This window comes from Lagopus muta, chromosome 1 (assembly GCF_023343835.1).
Source record: "Lagopus muta isolate bLagMut1 chromosome 1, bLagMut1 primary, whole genome shotgun sequence".
Taxonomy (NCBI): Eukaryota; Metazoa; Chordata; class Aves; order Galliformes; family Phasianidae; genus Lagopus; species Lagopus muta.
Window position 1 is genome coordinate 135,891,239 of NC_064433.1, and position 17,648 is coordinate 135,908,886.

Consider the following 17,648-nt stretch of genomic DNA (forward strand, 5'->3'; position numbering starts at 1 on the left):
GGTAGAAGACTTGGTTGGGGAAGAAAAAAAAGATACACAGGAAGTGTGGGGGTTGGAAGAGAAGAGTTTGCTCTTGTTGGGGTGGGTGAAGATGCTGATCATCTCAAGAGGAGCTGGTGTGACCTGTGTAGAAGATCTGCAACCTACAGCACCCTGGGGAGGCCCAAGAAGTGCTCTGCTTAGGTGAGAAAACTGAGACGCAGAAATGCATACAGGATATGTTATTCTTTTATCTCTATAGCTCTTATGTTGTCATATCAGAGTCCATTATCCCAGGTTGCTCTGCAATGCTTGTGTGTCATGTGCTGCTTTCTTGTGTTCTCATGAGAGCTTGTCTCATCCAAGTGAGTCACTGCATGGGTGGGAGCTGTGACATGGATGCCTGAACTGCGTGAGGAGGCTCAAGCATGGCTGCTCTACAGGGCTCTGGCAGTTGGGTTCCAGGCCCCTTTCTGCAAAGGAGAGCCTTTGCCTTGCTGATCAGCAAGTACCTTGTTGTTCAAAGAGCATCCATAGGCAGGCTAGTCCTTCTCTGGAAGTCATGGAGGAGTGTGGTCAAAGCAGGCTGAGCCATGGCACTGAGAACAAGCTGTGAGACGGCGATTGTGAGGTATTGGTTGAGAGGGGAAAATTGAATTTTAAGTTTTCTCACAACTATTTCAGTTTCTCTTTCAAATTCAAAAATAGTGTTGTGCTATTGTAGGTAGAGCTCATGGATTGAGATAAAAACTCTCTACTTAGACAAAAAAAAAAGAAGGGGGAAAAGGAATAATAGTAATGATAATATAATGTATATCTATACATCTCTGTCTCTCTCTACATATATATAACAAATGATGTGCAACACAATTGCTCACCACCCTCTGACCAATGCCCAGTGAGTCCCCAAGCAGCACCTGCTGGTCCATCCAACTCTCCTCTTTTATAGTTTTTTTTCACATGATGTCATATGATGTAGAATATCCCTTTGGTCAGTTTATGTCATCTGTCCTGATTCTGTCTGCTCCCAGCTCCATGTACCCAACCCCCCTCCACCCCCAGACTTGCTGGCAGGATACCATGAGAAGCTGGGAAAACAAAATGTCCTTGGCTCTGTATGGCTCTGCTCAGCAGCAACTGAAACATTGGTGTGTTCTCAACATTGTTTTTCTCTGCAAGCCAAAACATGACACCACAAAGGAAAAATCAGCTCTGTCCTAATGGAAACCATGATGTGTTAAACTATTCTGATGGTGAAGTGGCATTGATATATATACTGCTTTGCTAGTAGTACTCAGAGACGTGAAGGCAGGGAGAATCAGTTAAAAAATGCTTTAAAAATTTGCATTCTAGTATCTCAAATCTTGAGAGGAGGGGGAAGGATGCACAGTCATATTAAAACTTTCTCACTCTTCGAACTTTCTGTATTTTATCTGCACTGAGAACCTTCTTGCTTTTCTTTTTCTTTTGATCTAAAAATATCTTTAGGTGCTGTGTTCTCATAGCACACAGTAGCACACAGCTTCCTGCTGATGCTTTCTTTTTTTCTTTTTCTTTTTTTTTCCTGAATCAGTTGCATGCTTGTTCATGTAAACTGGTTCCAGTTAAGGTGTGAATGTTCACTTTGGGGTTTTATGTAAAAAAGTTTTATATTGGAAAAATAAGTTCTTTTTCGGACTTGGGTATTGTAACTGAAGTGAGGTGGTACATCAGGGCTTTGGAATAGAGGACTGTGTTGTGGTGAGAGAGATTCCTCAAATGCTCCAGCAGCAGATTGTCTTTCTGTGATGGTTTCAGAAACAGTTCCAACTCAGCTGTTTTGTGTAGATAAGAGGAAAATTTCCATCTGAACATCAGGAAGCACTTCTGTGCTGTGCAGGTGACTGAGCTCTGTGTCGTCACAGGAATTGGCAAATATATTTCACCTAGTTATGTTTAGCAGTGATCTAAGATTTTTTCGTTAATATGAGACAGATCAAACGATTGAATTTTGTTGACACTTAATCATTAATTAATTTAGAAATTAATAAGCTCATTTATTGAAATATGTAACGATTAAACTGCGACTTGATTACAGTTTCATGGATGACAAGATTTGCACTAACTTACTAACAGGATATCCTGTTAAATCAGTGTAGAAATGTGAAACAGATACTCACAGGAGCACACATGGATAACCAGAGATATGTGGACCCAATAAAATATCTCAGCATCCACACTTGTGAAACAAGCATGTATCATTAAAGAACATATATGAATCGGGAGGTGGATGGAAGAAGAGTAAGCTAGCCTATCCTTAGCATTTCTCTCTAGTCGAGTTCAGAACAATACTCACAATACATTGGCATTCCTCCATGGGTGATGACTGAGGCTGACTCAAGTGAGACAACTTTGCCCTGGCCACTGTTGATAGAGAGCCCTGAGGATTTGGTAACACGTGGGAGGCATGTATCTCAGGGAAATAATGTTGTGATCCATGAGAGCTCAAAGGGCCTCCCTTAGAATCGCAATTTATAGGAGTATTGACTTTTGACAGGTGCTTTTTCATACCATACGTGTGATTCTGGTGTATGTGAGTGACCTTTTACTGCCCTGATTTTGAAGCCAGCACTTGTCAAATAACTTGTGGGGATGCATGACTCTGTTCCTAGGAAATAAGTCTTTGTTGGGTCATCTGCTGCTTGCTGTATATGGCTATCTGAATGATGTAAACCTAATGATATATATATTTTTTTTCTTAAAATAATAATTTTAATAGTTTTGGTATTTAGATTTGTTCTCTGCAGCAGGTTTTGATTTGTTGCGGTAGTGATGAGTGCAGAGTGATTCCATCGAGTCCTGTGGTTGGTATCAGAAGTAACCAAAATCACACTTGGATTCAGTTTTTTTCCAAGAGTTTAATTTTAGAAGACTTTTCTCTTTAACACATGCACCAGTATGGTTACCAGAGATGCTTACAGATGCTGTATGGGAAGTGCTGAACCACGGCCTGAACCTCTGATTGATCACCTGAGGTGAGCAATGAGTCAGCCATGGAAGCACAGGTGAAGGCAATTCACCCATTTAAGACCCATTTAAGAGCTGACTACCAGTGGGAAAGGATCTCTTCTGGAGATCTCTCCTCTGGAGTTTTGTAGTGAGCCCAGGACAGGGGCAAGCCTTCTATCTATTCTCTTTTTGTTATTATAACCTGCTTTGCCAAACTCTTTTGTTTATTTTATAATTATAACATCTTTATATTCATTGAGTATACAGGTGCTTAATCTTCCTTGCTCAAAAGTCTTCGGAGAAACTTGTTTTAAGTCAATAAAGAAAACACAATTTCCTTTCACTTCTTGCTACTCATAATAAAATATGAAGCTGTCCAAGTTGAATTTTAACCCTACAAAAAGTATTTTGCACTGTAAAAGGCACCATTTATTACAAAGCTCTATTACTGTCTACAGATAGGCTCCTCCATATGTAGAAGCTGTGGCATAGAAGTAAGACTTGCTCCTAAGAGATAATTTCTGCTTTGTTTAGATTTTCTTTTGGATTCTGTGTCCCTCAGATTTCTTCTGAGAAGCATATGAACTGGTTATGTTGGCTAGTATGCAAAGTAATATGGTTCCACAGGGGCTACCGAAGTAGAGGTAAAATCCAGAAAAAGTAGAGGTGATGAGCCAAGCTGGGTGTGCTGGGAGACTGAAATGCTCCTGGCTTCCTTTGCCACCAGTCTAGACTATATCATTGGCCTTGGTTCAGGAGGCCAAAGGAGTCTACAGTAGCCCCTGCGCTGACCCTAGGTGGCTGTGTTTGAGGATGTGTGTACACAGGCTAGGAGGTATCTCGGTTAGAAGAGGATTCTGTGAAGTCCTCCCTGTAGGGACCCAGCAGCCTGACCTTTTCAAAACAGTGACTGCTCCTAAACCCTCCATTACTCAGAACTGAAAATTCTTTGTGCATGTTTTCATACACAGAGCTACAGCACTGAAACAAACAAAAAACCCCCCACAACTATTTCATATGCCATAATGGTAGCGCTTACTGTTTAGTACAGTAAAGGTACAGGAACAAAAGACAGTGGGATAACTGGATGAAGAGCGAAGGAAGAAAGCAGACCATACTTGTGAATCATAACATATGCATGGTCTGATATTTTAAGATTATAAGATTTTTGATGCTTGGGGCATGGGGCTGAATGGAAGCGTTTAAGTAAAAAAAACCTGTTGTTCAGTTGAAATGTGCATTGTAATTGTGTGTGACAGGGCTGTGTCTGCTTGATTAATTTGGAAAATTTGCTTTCTAAATTCACTAAAATAGTGAATAATATGAAAACTTTATCTCTTGACTAAGAGATTGAGTCCCTATTGCAGGGAGTGCAGCTGGAGCAGATGCACACTTGATATTCATCTCCCTTGGCTTTGATGAGTACTGCTTGCTACTGCAGGTAGCAGCATGGACAAAAAGTAATCCATGGCACTCCTTCTGGTTAGCTGATATGAAATCCAATTTGTTGGCATTTCTTTTGAAGAAGTAAGCGTTTTGATTGTTCTATTGTTAAGGTGCAAAATTTGAAACAGTTGTATACAGAAAATACCTTGGACTTCTCTCAGGTCACTGTCTCAGAGATGCAACCTGCTTACAAGATGTTATACCTTGCCATTTCACAGAATCACAGAATCACAGAATTGCAGGGGTTGGAAGGGACCTCCAGAGATCATCGAGTCCAACCCCCCTGCCAAAGCAGGTTCCCTACAGCAGGTCGCACAGGTAGGCATCCAGGCAGGTCTTGAACATCTCCAGAGAAGGAGACTCCACCACCTCCCTGGGCAGCCTGTTCCAGTGCTCCGTCACCTCACTGTAAAGAAGTTCCTTTGTATCCTTCAGTTCCACAAAGAAAATGAATCAATGACTGAGTGAGGTGCAATGTATGCAAAGCAGAGAATGTCCACGATGACTAATGTAAGCTTATCTACTTCAACTTTTGGCTTCCTTTGAAAGTGATTTTGTGGCATCTTCGGAATCATTTTTCTCCCCCTGTCTTTATTGGTGTGATTACCATTACCCTCTGAATGTTCTCTCTTTACTGATAGAGCTGCTTTAATGAATGTGTGGTCCATATCTGACCCTTGCATATGTCAGCATGTATGTCAGAGAAGCACTTCTCTATTCATAGTTAAAAAAAATATTGCCACGAGCAGTAGATTAAAATCTCACATTAGCTAAGTGTTAGAGACATCACAATCACTGGACTGGCAGGTGCACTGAGTATTTTGCTTAATCACATTTGTATTTGGGCAGAGTTGTGCTCACAAGGTGAATCCCCTCTTATGACATCCCTCAGTGCATGTTTAAGAGTGAGAACTGAGCATGCTTTTTCTCCAGACAGATGGCTGAGTCTGTGACTCATTCATTGGGGCTCTGCTGACTCCTGTGTTAAGACAGCACTGACTACTGCAGACATTAACCTGAAGTTCCAAACTGTTTTTTGCTTCCTTGCTTTAGTTCCAATTTGCTGGTTTAAAGATGGTCTGATGTGACAAATAGGCATGGCTCTGCATCCTATAAATAAATGAGTACTCTGATGTTCTGTCAAAGACTCCTCACTGAGGCTGAGATAGATCACATCTTTACTGTACAGCAGAGAGAGATGCTTGTGAGCCAGGAAAGGTTGTCAGTCCCTGATACATATCAGTCCCAGCCATGTGTATCAAGGAGATCAGTAGTGAGAGCAGAACCTGATGATCCTCTGCATGAGGAAAGAAGTTCAGTAAATAGGATAAATACAGATCTCTCTGCAGTTGGCTACAATATATTATGTTATGTATACACACTGTTTATGTACAATATATAACAATATATAAAAATCCTTTTCAGGAAAAGCCTAACTAAACATTAACTAGATCTGCCAGTAGTGATTACGTAAATTACATAGGTGACTGGAGGTGTGCTAGTGTATGTTCTAAAACAGCATGTTGTAGTGAAAGGAGACTTTATTGTTCATTTTATTCAGCTTCAACTGGCATTGCTTTGCTTGCACTAACAAGTAGGAGTAGAAATCATGATAATTTTACTAGATGTAAGTAGTCCTTAAGAATAGAAATACTATTTCTATTTTCTTACCAGACCAAAGAGGAGTTCTGCTGGTGAAGGTTAACTGCTGGAACTGCAATACTTTAATTTAAAGGATGCTCTCCTGCCCTCTAGTGTTAAAGTCATTCCAGATCACTGTGCAATTTTTGTCTCCAATTGCCTGACTTTGTGTGTGTGAGAGAGAGAATTTCTGTTGTCTCTGGGAAAGCTGAAAACTTACAGACTGATCCTTAGTCTAAGTGGAAAATGACATGGGGAGATGAAGAGGTTTTGAGCTTTCAGTAGTTGTCTGCGGTATTTCCTTTCTCATAATTATTACTGCATTCTCTCTCTCTCCCCTGATCTTTCAAGAGGATGACACAGTAGGTTGAAAAAACGTGTGAAGATGTTTATTAGGCAGTGATTTAGAAAAAGAAAACAACACATCTAATAACATTCAGTTTTCTGTTGATCCAAATTGCTATGTAAGCGTCAAAAGAAAATACAAGTAGAATAGCTCTGTCTTTAAAAAATCTGTATAGAAATAAAAGAATGAACTTTGGTGTTCTTAGCCAAGAATAACTGTGAGTGTGTTATTTATACTTATTGACTAAGCTTGCCTTTGGAACACAGAAGGAAACTTGGGAACCTGATTGATGGCACCATCAGCAATGAGAAAACGTGCAGAGAGTTTCTGAGGGAAGAATAATAACTGGTCTGCAGGGACTGAGTATACTTTTAACATGGATAATCTCATCCTTTTCAAATGAAGATTAGTAAGATTAGGGATTACATATTTTTAATGCATGGAATAACAAAATGTATATTCAAACTCAGCTCAGTGAACTCGAGCTGATCTGGCGAAGGCAACACAAATTTAAGCATCTGTGCCTGTGAAGCATGTCTTCCTTCATTTGCCCTGGAGTCAGTCTGACTGCAGTGCTGCACCTTTCACAAGTTCAGGCTCTTAATTAGCCACTTCTTTTGCTGTGTTTTTATTTGTTCATTCTTTCTTTATTTGTGGTTTGCTAATGGAAGTCCTCATTAACTTCAAGTCAAACCAGATACTTTACATGAGGTTTTGGCTACATATGGTTTGTTTAATCTGGATTTGCAATGGCAATTGTAGTCTTTGGAGAACTGTACCTATTGTCTTGAATGTTTCATAAAATCATCATAGAAGATTTGGGTTGGAAGGGACCTTTAAAATCACCTGGTTTCAACCCCCTGCTATGGCAGGGACACCTCCCTCTAGACCAGGTTGCTCACAGCCCCATCCAGCCTGGCCTTGAATGCTTCCAGGGAGGGGGCATCCACAGCCTCACTGGGCAACCTGTTCCAGTGTCTCACCACCCTCACAGTAAAGAATTTCTTCCTAATATCTGGTCTAAACCTACCCTCTTCCAGTTTAAAATCGTTTCCCCTTGTCCTATCACTACATGCCCTTATAAAATGTCCCTCTCCAGCTTTCCTGTAGGCCTGGTTATCCTCATAGATAACAAAAATGTTGTAGAGCTGATGGCGTTGTCAAGCTTCGTTTTGCTATATAAGTATTTTATTTATGCAGCCATTATGCCTAAGATCTGAAGTTTCTCTTCCACTTCCTTTCCAGATTCTTCTGCCCTTGCTTTTTACTCTCCTGTACAATACTTTAGATGCAGTTCAATCTCTTCCTTTCTGGTTTTCCTAAATGGTTGTCACCATAAAGAGCTGACATGTTGCACTATACAAGTGATGTAAAAACGAGAGTAGTAAGATCATGTATTGGTCACATTTGTAACAATAGGCCTGGCTGGGGAAAAAAGAAATTGTATAGAGACTCTTTGTTCAAATAAAATGTCATCAACAAATCTGTCATCTGGATCTCGTTTAGATATCCATATTATGTGCCAATAGCAGATTTTGCTAGTGGGTTGTTTTTTTATTTCTATTTTCATTTTTGATAAGCTGCAGAATAATCCTCCAGCAAAAAGCAAAGGTGCTGCTAAAGAACACTAGGGGTCACTGTTAAACGCCATTTATTGAGCCTCGGGGCAACTTACAAACGGAACCTGTGTTCCTCACATCGATATATTGAGAATTTCAAGAGCTGGATATATTTTGTTTCACCTGAAGGAAGATAAGCAAACAGAAAGCAAGGCTGAGCTAGGAAGACAAAGTCTCTCTTCTGTTCTGTGAGCTGTCTTTACAAGGGCAGAACTTCTGTTTGCCATCTTCTGTTTGCTTGTTTGACACTGCTTCCAGTGACTGTACAAATGATTCTTGTCCTCTTGTGGTGAGCAAACAGAGAAGGACCCTGCCTCCTGCTGGGTGCATGGAACCAAATGGGACCTGGAGTGCCATGGAGTGATATCAGCCAGCAGGTGCTAAGAAGGTCTCCCAGCAGTGGTACCTTTAGCTCTTGTTCAGCATGGCCAGGCAGGCAGAGCCCCATTCCCTGGGCATTTCATTTTCTAACAGTGATTAAGGAATTCTTCACAAGTATTTTAGGTTTGGAAATAATCACCTCTATTTTTTTAGGCCAACAAGAAATGGGAGTTGCATCAGCCCCAAGTGTTTGTCCTGAGTACCATGGGAAATTAGAAAGCTTTCTGTAGCCTTCATTACTTTCATCTTGTGCAGTGTGGGAAGCTGCAGGCGCTGGCTTGCACTGCAAGGGCACACCTCTTTGGGTCATATGTCTTTCCTCAGCAATATCACCTTGTGCGATCAAGATGTACTGCAGGGGAGAACTGCAACCCCAGAAAGTGTCTCTGCCAGCGTGGGTCCTTTTGGCTTGTGTGCTGAGTGGAGGGAGGAGGGAGATCTGGTGAGAGGGTTGGACAGTGCTGTGTTGGGGTGAAATCCCCTCTGTTCTTCTCCAGATGGATGAAGGAGCAGCTCTGTGTATAAATGCTGGTATCGGAAGTTTGAAGTGCTCCTGGTGTTTTGCAACTGTTGAGTAGCTGGCGATCTTTTATGATTTTAGAGATCTTTAAACTGAAAGTGAGATGAGCAGAGAAATAGTGGAGCCCTGCCCCACAGTGCCTACAATATGTGGTTGCTTCATGAGGAAAGCCAGAGCTGTAGTGAGCTCTTACAGCAAGGCTTTACAGTAATGCCTCTGTTTTACTAGCTGCTCATGCTTGTGAGGCCCCACAGTATTATCCCTCTGTCAGCTTGGATTTATTAGATTTAAAAGCTATGCCCAATCAATGCAAATATTTTAGGGAATGTTTTAGGCATCAGTGGGTAGAACTGCAGTGGTTTGGTCATTAGGCAGGAAATGAGACAATTGCTGCTCCAAGCATTTCCACAGGTGTCTATAGGGAAAAACCCGGTTTTGATGGACAGCTTATAGGATCCTTAACTCATCTGTTCTTGAAATTTTACATGGTAACCCTGTGATTAAATTATCTTCAGACAGGAGATAATAAATTTGAGAGAAATAAATATGACAAGTTGGAAGAAAAACACAGAGCTCTCAACATAGGCATGAAAGAGATGGAAGTGTTGCTCAGGGAGCTTCTGGAGGCAACAGAGGTGTGTGTAATAAATACAGTCCTAGAAACGTTGCTGGTCTGTAAACCCTTAGCAGTTCAATTCACTGCACTCTGAGACGCTGAGGATATATTTTTTGCTGCTTTTAGAAAGCAGAGGAATAACGTTATTGGTGCTATGATTGCTCCTACAGTAAAGGCAGTCAGTAATACAAGTTGTTATATCCGGTTCTGTTTGTGAGCTGGTAAAGAAAATGCGAGCATACTTTACTACTCATATTGATCACAAAATGTAAAGCAGGTGACTTTTCACCTGGGCTGAGAGTAAGTTTCATGCTTCACTCTTTCAAAGCAAGACTCATGAGCCTTATGTTAACGTGCACTTGAAACTGCTTCGTTTCATTTCTGCTAGTGGTATTTCTCAAAGCACCATGGCTGCCAGTGCTTGCAAGACGTGTGTGAGTATGGGACCTGCCTATGTTTTGGATTGCACTGTGCTACAGTTAGATACATTTTACAAAAAGCAACAAATTCCATTGAAGAATCTGCCTTAAAACGCATCTCACCAGAATCATAAGGCAGCAACTGGAATGTTGTTTGTCGAGTTCAGGCTTCATATCTCATTTGTTCCTATTGGGTTCATTAGTAGATTCTGCACTTGCCTCAGGCAATAGCAACATGTTTCTTCGTGATGAAATGTGATCAGTTATTTGGATGTTGGTAGTAAGAATATAGGTGGCGTTTCTGTTGGTTTGGCATGAGTCTTAAGAGTTGCTTTTTTTCTAACTATGGACTTGGTTGTTTTAGCTTCTAGAATAATGCACTGGAAGCCCAGTACACCAGCCTTGTGTGCTCTTGTTGTATGCTTTATGATCTTTGTGAAGTGACTCACTTTTAGCATGTGTTCTCCTGCCCAACGGTTCTGGCAAAGCCTTCACCTGTTAACTTGATTGGACTTCACTCTTGTGATGCATGCAGATCTTCATCTCTGTATGGACTTTGCTTAAAATCTGCTTGGAGATCTTGCAGATCTAGTATCACAGAATGACCTGGGTTGGAAGGAACCTCAAGGATCATGAATCACCAACCCCCCTGCCACATGCAGGGCCACCAACCTCCCCATTCAATACTAGACCAGGCTGCCCGGGGCCCCATCCAACCTGGCCTTGAACACCTCCAGGGACGGGGCATCCACAACCTCTCTGTGCAGCCTGTTCCAGCACCTCACCACACTCATAATAAAGAACTTAAAGGTTAAGCTGACACCTCAGCACTATCATACTAAAGAACAGCAGGTTACACCTGGAGGCTGGGCCTGTGCATCTGAGGAGGGACCTGCAGAGAGATCCCAGGTTCTGTCTCTCATAATCAGCTTTCTCTCAAAATCACCAGATTTCACTTTTTTCTTTCTTTCTTTTTTTTTTTTTTTTTTTTTTTTTTTTTTTTTTTTTTTTTTTTTTTCAGCAGATGCAGGGATTGTTTTGTGTTTGCAAATAGCCAGAAGGGAATTCCTCTGGAGGAGGAAAACTTCTGTTGCCATAGAGCCAGATTCTGCATGATGCTCTGTCATTTTCCCTCCTCTTGCGTGGAAGCAGATGATAGGAAAGGACTGAGGCTTGACATATCTCAAGGTCATTGCATGTGTGTGGCCATGCTAGGTTAACCACAACAGCAGTGGGGTGGGAGGTAGAAGGAACATATCTGGCAGGCCTTTCCGAGCACAGAACCATGCACAAGGGGCAGCTTTCTCCAGCTTTTTGTCCCAGTCTCTACAACCTAAGCAGCCCTATGCGGTCTTCTGAATGAGCTCATTCTGATATTCAGGCTTTTCATTCTCATGAACTCAGCTAAGTTGAATTGTTTAGTCTTGCAGAAACTGTGAATTTGAAAACCACTTCCTAGAGCTTCACACGTTGGCCACAATCAAATTAACAGGGTCATTCTGTACAAGTGAATCACAAGTAGCAAGGCTTTAAATGAAGTGGGCGTTTCACCTCCCTGGGACACAAGTTCCTCATTTGGAATCTAGACGGAACGTATTTTTCTTGTGTGAAGAGAAAACTGTCATTTCCTTTTCTATTTATGAGATTTGCTCAATATGTATTACAGGAGACACATGGCATTCAGCAGCGATCTCGGTCACCTCTGTAGACAATAGGCTATACTTATTAACTTCCCAGTCCCTCTAAGGACATTCAAATGTGTTTCCAGAATTGTAAGCTGTCTATTGCACTCTTTGCAAATTTATTTCTCCATTTGCATAAATGAGCCAAGTTATATTTCAAGTTAAACAGAACGCTGCTTTGAGAGGACAGGGAGCTGGAAGGGAGTTCAGCGAATTGAACTAATCAAGAGAAATCCAAGGCTTTTTACTGCTTATCATATTTATGTTGACCAGTCAGTGCATGGTTTAAGGGAAAAAGTTAAAGGTGTAACACAAAAAATGTGCCTGGGAGCAGTGAAGTGGCTGAAGCCTCCTCCCATCCACAAAGGTCGAAGAATAAAGCTGAAAGGTGGGACATGACATGCTTAGAGATGCAGACTCCCCATGAGCTTTTGTTAGGTCAATTGAAATGCAGTACTTCTCCCTCTTAATTGTTAGTCACACCTGTCCCCGTATGTTTGCTCAAGTTTATTTTGTGCAGCTGCTGCAAGCCCATGCCAGATGGTAACCTAGCTCCTGGAGTGTGCAGCAAAGAAGTGAAGGAACGTGAAGGCCCCAGGTCCTCTGCAACTGCCTCTTCTTCTCCAAGGCCCTGATCCTTGAACTCAAGGGGGCTTCTCTACTGGAAGAGATAGTAAAGTCAACTTTGCCTGCTTTAACCCAGCGTGATTCCCTGCCCTTCGATTTTCGTGGCTTCAGCTTCTTGTGGTTGAGAGTGTGGTCAGATAAGGAATGTTTTGAAAATAGAAGCAAACATTTTGATTTGAACTTGATTATCTAATTAAGATGCAGAACCATATTTAGCCAGCCGACAAAAGCTAGTTTGATGTTTTGCTTTTGGTCTGACAGCACAGTGTGCTTTGAAACAGTGCATTTTATTTGGGCACCTGATTTTAAACTTCCAGATTGCTTTTTCCTTTAACTCCCATATGGTTTGTCATATAAGCCAAGTATGTTGTGGTGAGAATGTTTGTTGCACAGGATATGCAGACCAAATGCATCTAATTCTAATATCGGAGGTAACAGCATGCAAAGTAAAACTTAGAAGACCTAATTACAAGCAGGATTTTTACAAAGGGTATATGTTTACAAACTCGGCTCGAGAAGATATTTATCATTCTGAGAAATGATGAACATAAAGTCATGTTTACAGTGTAATAATTAGTTGCATCAGGATAATATGTTATGTAATGGAAAAAATGTGCAAGTGTGTACCTATACCAGCCTTGGTCCTTTTCTCAGAAAGGTCAGAGGATGAAAGTGTTGTGCCCTGTCAGGCAGCCAGCACCATTTTACAGCTGTTACTAGCTGCACTTGGCACAGAGGAAATAGGCCCTTGCCTACAGCTCGCAAAATCTAAGTCTGAAACGAGTTGCACAAAGCATTCAGCTCAGATCCCTAGCATACTTACATCAGTCTAGGTTCGAGTCTAGGCTGGCTCTGTTTGCCAGCACCTGTTTTCTGGAATTTTGTTTGATGTTCAGCAAAGTTTTGTATGGATCTTTTTTTTTTTAACCCATATCTGAAGACTTACAAACTTTTGCAGGTTTTCATGACTGGCATTACAATATGATCTATGTTTTATACTTTTTTTTTTTTGGCTGGTGTCTTTAAGGGTTTGCAAATACTAGTTTTTATTTCTCACAGTTGAGGTGAGGCTTGCTTTGGCTGATGTTCCAACATAATCTGAGGGACAGGGAGCTGACTTCATTGTTAGTGCAGATACACCTGAATGTTACCAATTACATGGTCTGGACTGCTTCCATCTGCCAGCCTGTGCATCTTCTCATGCTGTTACATTAATTAATTGATCATGCTTTGTCTAGCCTAGGATATAGCTGTGGAAATAAAATACTTTAACTATTGGCTGCTAATATCTTCCAGAAGTGCAATTTAGGTTGTAAGAGTACTGCAAAACACCATTAGAGGTCTGAGCTTTATCTTAAATCAGTTATCCAAAGTTCACTAACTCAGGTCAAAACAGCAGCAAAGATGAACTAATATGAACTTTAATTTCACATAAGAAGATTACTTTAAAGACTGTATGAACGTGCTTAGCAACATGAAGATCAAACCGTTGCAAAAGACGTAAGCTAGCAAAGCTGCAGAGACTCTGTTTGGTGGGTAACCAGTATTTCCTGAAGGTTATACCCTCTTTGCTTTTCTTTCACAGTGGGTTTTCACAGGTGTTTCAGCTACAGCTGCATGCAGTTTGTTATGTACGTGTCCCCAGCAGCTGGCCCCAAATTCAGTTCCCATTGTCTCTGGGAATGGAACTATGTGTGGTGAAGACTCAGTGTTTTGCACTGTTGGCTTCTTGTATGTGTTCTGGTTTGTGTTAAGCCTCGTGGTAAGGAGTCTAGAAGTGAAATGAAGCTTGTGCTGTGCAGCCAGCCAGCATTGCTGTGCATGAGAATCCTGGCAGAGATGGAGATGTGAAATTAAAGTAATTATCGGTAACATGCTGTTCAGCAAATCCCACTTTCTGTTTCTGACACAGCAGCGGGATCAAATCAAAGGCCGCAGCCCCCACAACAAAGAGCTGGCAACGCACAAAGGATGCAGCAAGCAGAGCCACGAAGGACAGCTCTGGGGAGGGGGAGGTGGGGGCCAGGAGCAATCGTCTGTCTCCTGATAATGACACCGATTTTCAGTGCAGCTATGCCAGCTGAGCTCCAGAAAGGCACTGGGGAATCCAGCTCAATGGCCTTTAATTTGTGCATATGTGTATAGATTATATATGACAGGCACAATTCCAAATGCTTTCCAAATCATGCCCCTGTGCTTAAACCCTAATACATAGATAATGCAGTTATGTGATAATCAAAGCAATCTTTCTCATATGGAAAACTGAAGCTCTTGGGGGGCAGAGTTTAATCAATGCATTATTGAAATGAAAATTCCAGCCTTGCTGCAGTGATTATATTACTAGGTGCCATATTTAATTCATGAAGAAAACTGAGTTTAAAATTGAAATGCAACTCAAAATTTGCTGGTTGATGCAGAATGAAAGATTAATTTGATGCAGGTTATGGGTGTCGCTGAAATAGATAAGAACAAAAATCTTTCTCATCTTTCTTGCTTTCTCATCTTTCTTATCTACGTTGAGTCTTTTTAATCAGATTCTTAAAAGGCTCAAAAGTTACAAGAAAACACCACAGAAAAGTAGCTGTGATTTACTGCATAGGCTCCATCTCTGTTTTTACTGAAGAAGGTGAGGGTTTTCTTTCCTTTACCAACATGTGTAAATCTCAAACTTCTATTTGTTGAAGAAAAATGTCAACATTATTTATATGTATATATTTATTAAAAATGATTACTAGTTTGTGATATTCCCCCTTTTTCAGACGGGTGAATTGCCAGGAGATGGTACTGTGATACATTGCTTCTACATACATATTTTATGGCAGTTACCCTGCCTCTTGAGTTTCTGTGTTTTCCTACAGATTTGGCATGATTTATTTTAATTGAACAACAAAGAATCTGCTGATTCAAAAGAAAATACCACAGTGAAACAAATCTGAGTTATATTTGGCTAGTAAGGAAACGGGGGATGATGCCGGATGTGGAGGTGACCAGGACGTTCCATCCCAGCTTTCCTTCCTCATTTAACATTTCTTTGGCTGCTGTGGGTAGAATGATGCATGAGGGCTGAAACAACAGTAGGCATAGAGGTTTTGTCATTGCCTGTGCCTCTGACACAGTAGCAGAGGAGTTACAGCACCTCCATCTTCCTTCCTGTAGGCTTCTTCTTTCCCAGCCTGGCAACATTCTTTCTCCTCCTGCCTGTTCTTTGCCCAGATTTATGCTTCTGCCCTGCACTGTGGGGCTGAGGCTGAAATCTGCCGCTGCCACCATGTGCTGCATCACCTGCACATAGCACTGCTCTGCTCCTGCCTGTTGCACTGTGCACACAACTGTGAATGTGACTGTGTGCTGCCCTATTAACATTTTCAGCCTTGCTCTGCAAGAGCAGCCTCCCCTGCTTGCGGGAAGGAAAATGCTGCAGTGGGAATAAAAGCAGTATGGTTTTATAGATACCATGTGCAAAATCCCAGTAGAAGTTGGCTTGTAATTTGGAGAGCTGTAACAATGCTCCAGGATGACAAATTACGTAGTGTCTTCCTGTAGCCCAGTGAGATCTAGTGCTTCCCCACATTGTGGTTCATATGTTTGCTCAGACTCTAGATTTTCATCTGCAGAAGAGAATAATTGGACCTCTTGTTGGCAAGGAAGTGGCGTCCACAGATGGTATTCTGAGCACCAAACTCTCACTGACTTGTGAATGTGGGCCTTGAACTCTGTGGATGTCTGCCTGCAGATTTAAGTAAACGTGCCTGAATTTGCAGAATGAAGTGTCTGGGGACAGCTGAATTGGTTTCATAGTTAAGAATAGAGTTTGAATTCTTATAGCAGAGCTCCTTGCTTGGAGCTGGATTGTTCTGAAATGTAAACTGACCTTCAGGAAGCAGATGTGAATGGGGTGTTGGGAGTCAGGTGCATGTGTGACCCTCAGATTAATATGACAGCCGTTATGCTGGAGTTCCTCTTATCAATGATAGAGATAACATTTCTATCCTTTATGGTAGGCTTCATGAAGGGATAAGCACGTTTTAATGCTGAAAGGCTAAATCAACAGCATAAACTCCAGGTCTTAACAAATTGCCATGCTGTTCTCTGTCTTAGAAAGCTCTGGATGACTCTGCTGCTTTCTTTACATTACCTTTTTGCAGCTGAAGTTTTTAAATACATCTAAGTTAACCTGTGTTAGTGTAGGTACATGCACATGTACTGTGTCCCTACTAAACAAACTGCCACATCTAAAACATAGGGTAATTAAGCTGACTTCAGCAAGGTTGGCCATGAGAGTCGAACGTCCGTGTTGGGAAGGAAGAAAGATCCTTATCATTACAGCTTTATTGCTACATTGGTGATGTTTCCTTCATTCTGTCTTTCCAATTCTCCGGATTCTGGGGCACAAAGTGAAAATCCTTCCAAAGAAGATTTCTTAGCTTCATAAGAGCAAACTGGAAAACATGAACTCTACCTATTCTATACAGATTAACAATTTGGTTTTCAGTGTCACAATGTTGTATTTTAATACAATAATACAATCACAACAGCTCTTGAAAGCTTGGTTGATTTTTTTGGAAACCACAAGCAATATGGTCACAGTTCGTTGTTTTTCCTTAAATCCAGAGCGTGGAAGTCCAGGTGAATGATATTCTCCAGAAATCATGAAAACTGTGTTTAAAACACAAGCAAGTGGACAGGAACTAGCAGTTCAGGAATATTTAAGTAATATCCTCCTCTGTATTGTGATAAATTTAAAGAAATAATAATGAATATACTTGTATTTGGTGTTTGTCCAGATAAAAGAGGGGCGGTGGTGGTGAATATGAGATTACTCACTCCTAACTTGGACAAGCTCTGATTGTGTCCATAGTCATAGTTTTCCATGGTAACCGGTAGGGATTATTGAGTGGTGACAGTTTTTGCTGTGCTCCATGTGTTTCTATTGACCCTTAAAAGAGCTATTTTGGTGTTAAATACTGCCAGGCAGTGAGTAACCATTTTCCACTTTACTGAAGGAGTATGTGGCTTTACTCCTTCTTGCATCAGCTGTGGCCTTTATCTTAAATTCATCTTCAATGAACTGGTTCAGCTCACTAACACAGTGAAAACTATTTTCCTCTCCTATTTTATTTACATCTCTTTTGATGTGATTTCTTCATGTAAGTTTTTTATATCTACATTAATTGCAATAGTGGCTGTTAGCCTGGATTTATAGTAGTGAAAACAGATGCAGAATTTGACACCCAGCTTAACGTTTCTGGTAACTCAACATCTTTATTTTTTTTAATAGAGGAACTTTAGTTCTAAGTATTTGGCTTATAATCATGTCAGTGTTTCAACAGTAAAGTGTTTCAACTTTGAAGGCAGGGATTTGAAGACAGTAACATACCTGCTTA

At 41.1% G+C, this 17,648-nt stretch overlaps 1 protein-coding gene across 1 annotated transcript in view; it reads left to right on the plus strand.

Moving 5' to 3' along the window:
- The first annotated feature begins 61 nt into the window (after positions 1-61).
- The window catches only part of RASA3 (RAS p21 protein activator 3), a 172,533-nt gene continuing 154,946 nt past the window's right edge, over positions 62-17,648 (plus strand). Inside the window, exon 1 of the mRNA XM_048962474.1 lies at positions 62-183. The gene's annotated coding sequence lies outside the window, so the exon portion shown is untranslated. The remainder of the gene's footprint in view (positions 184-17,648) is intronic.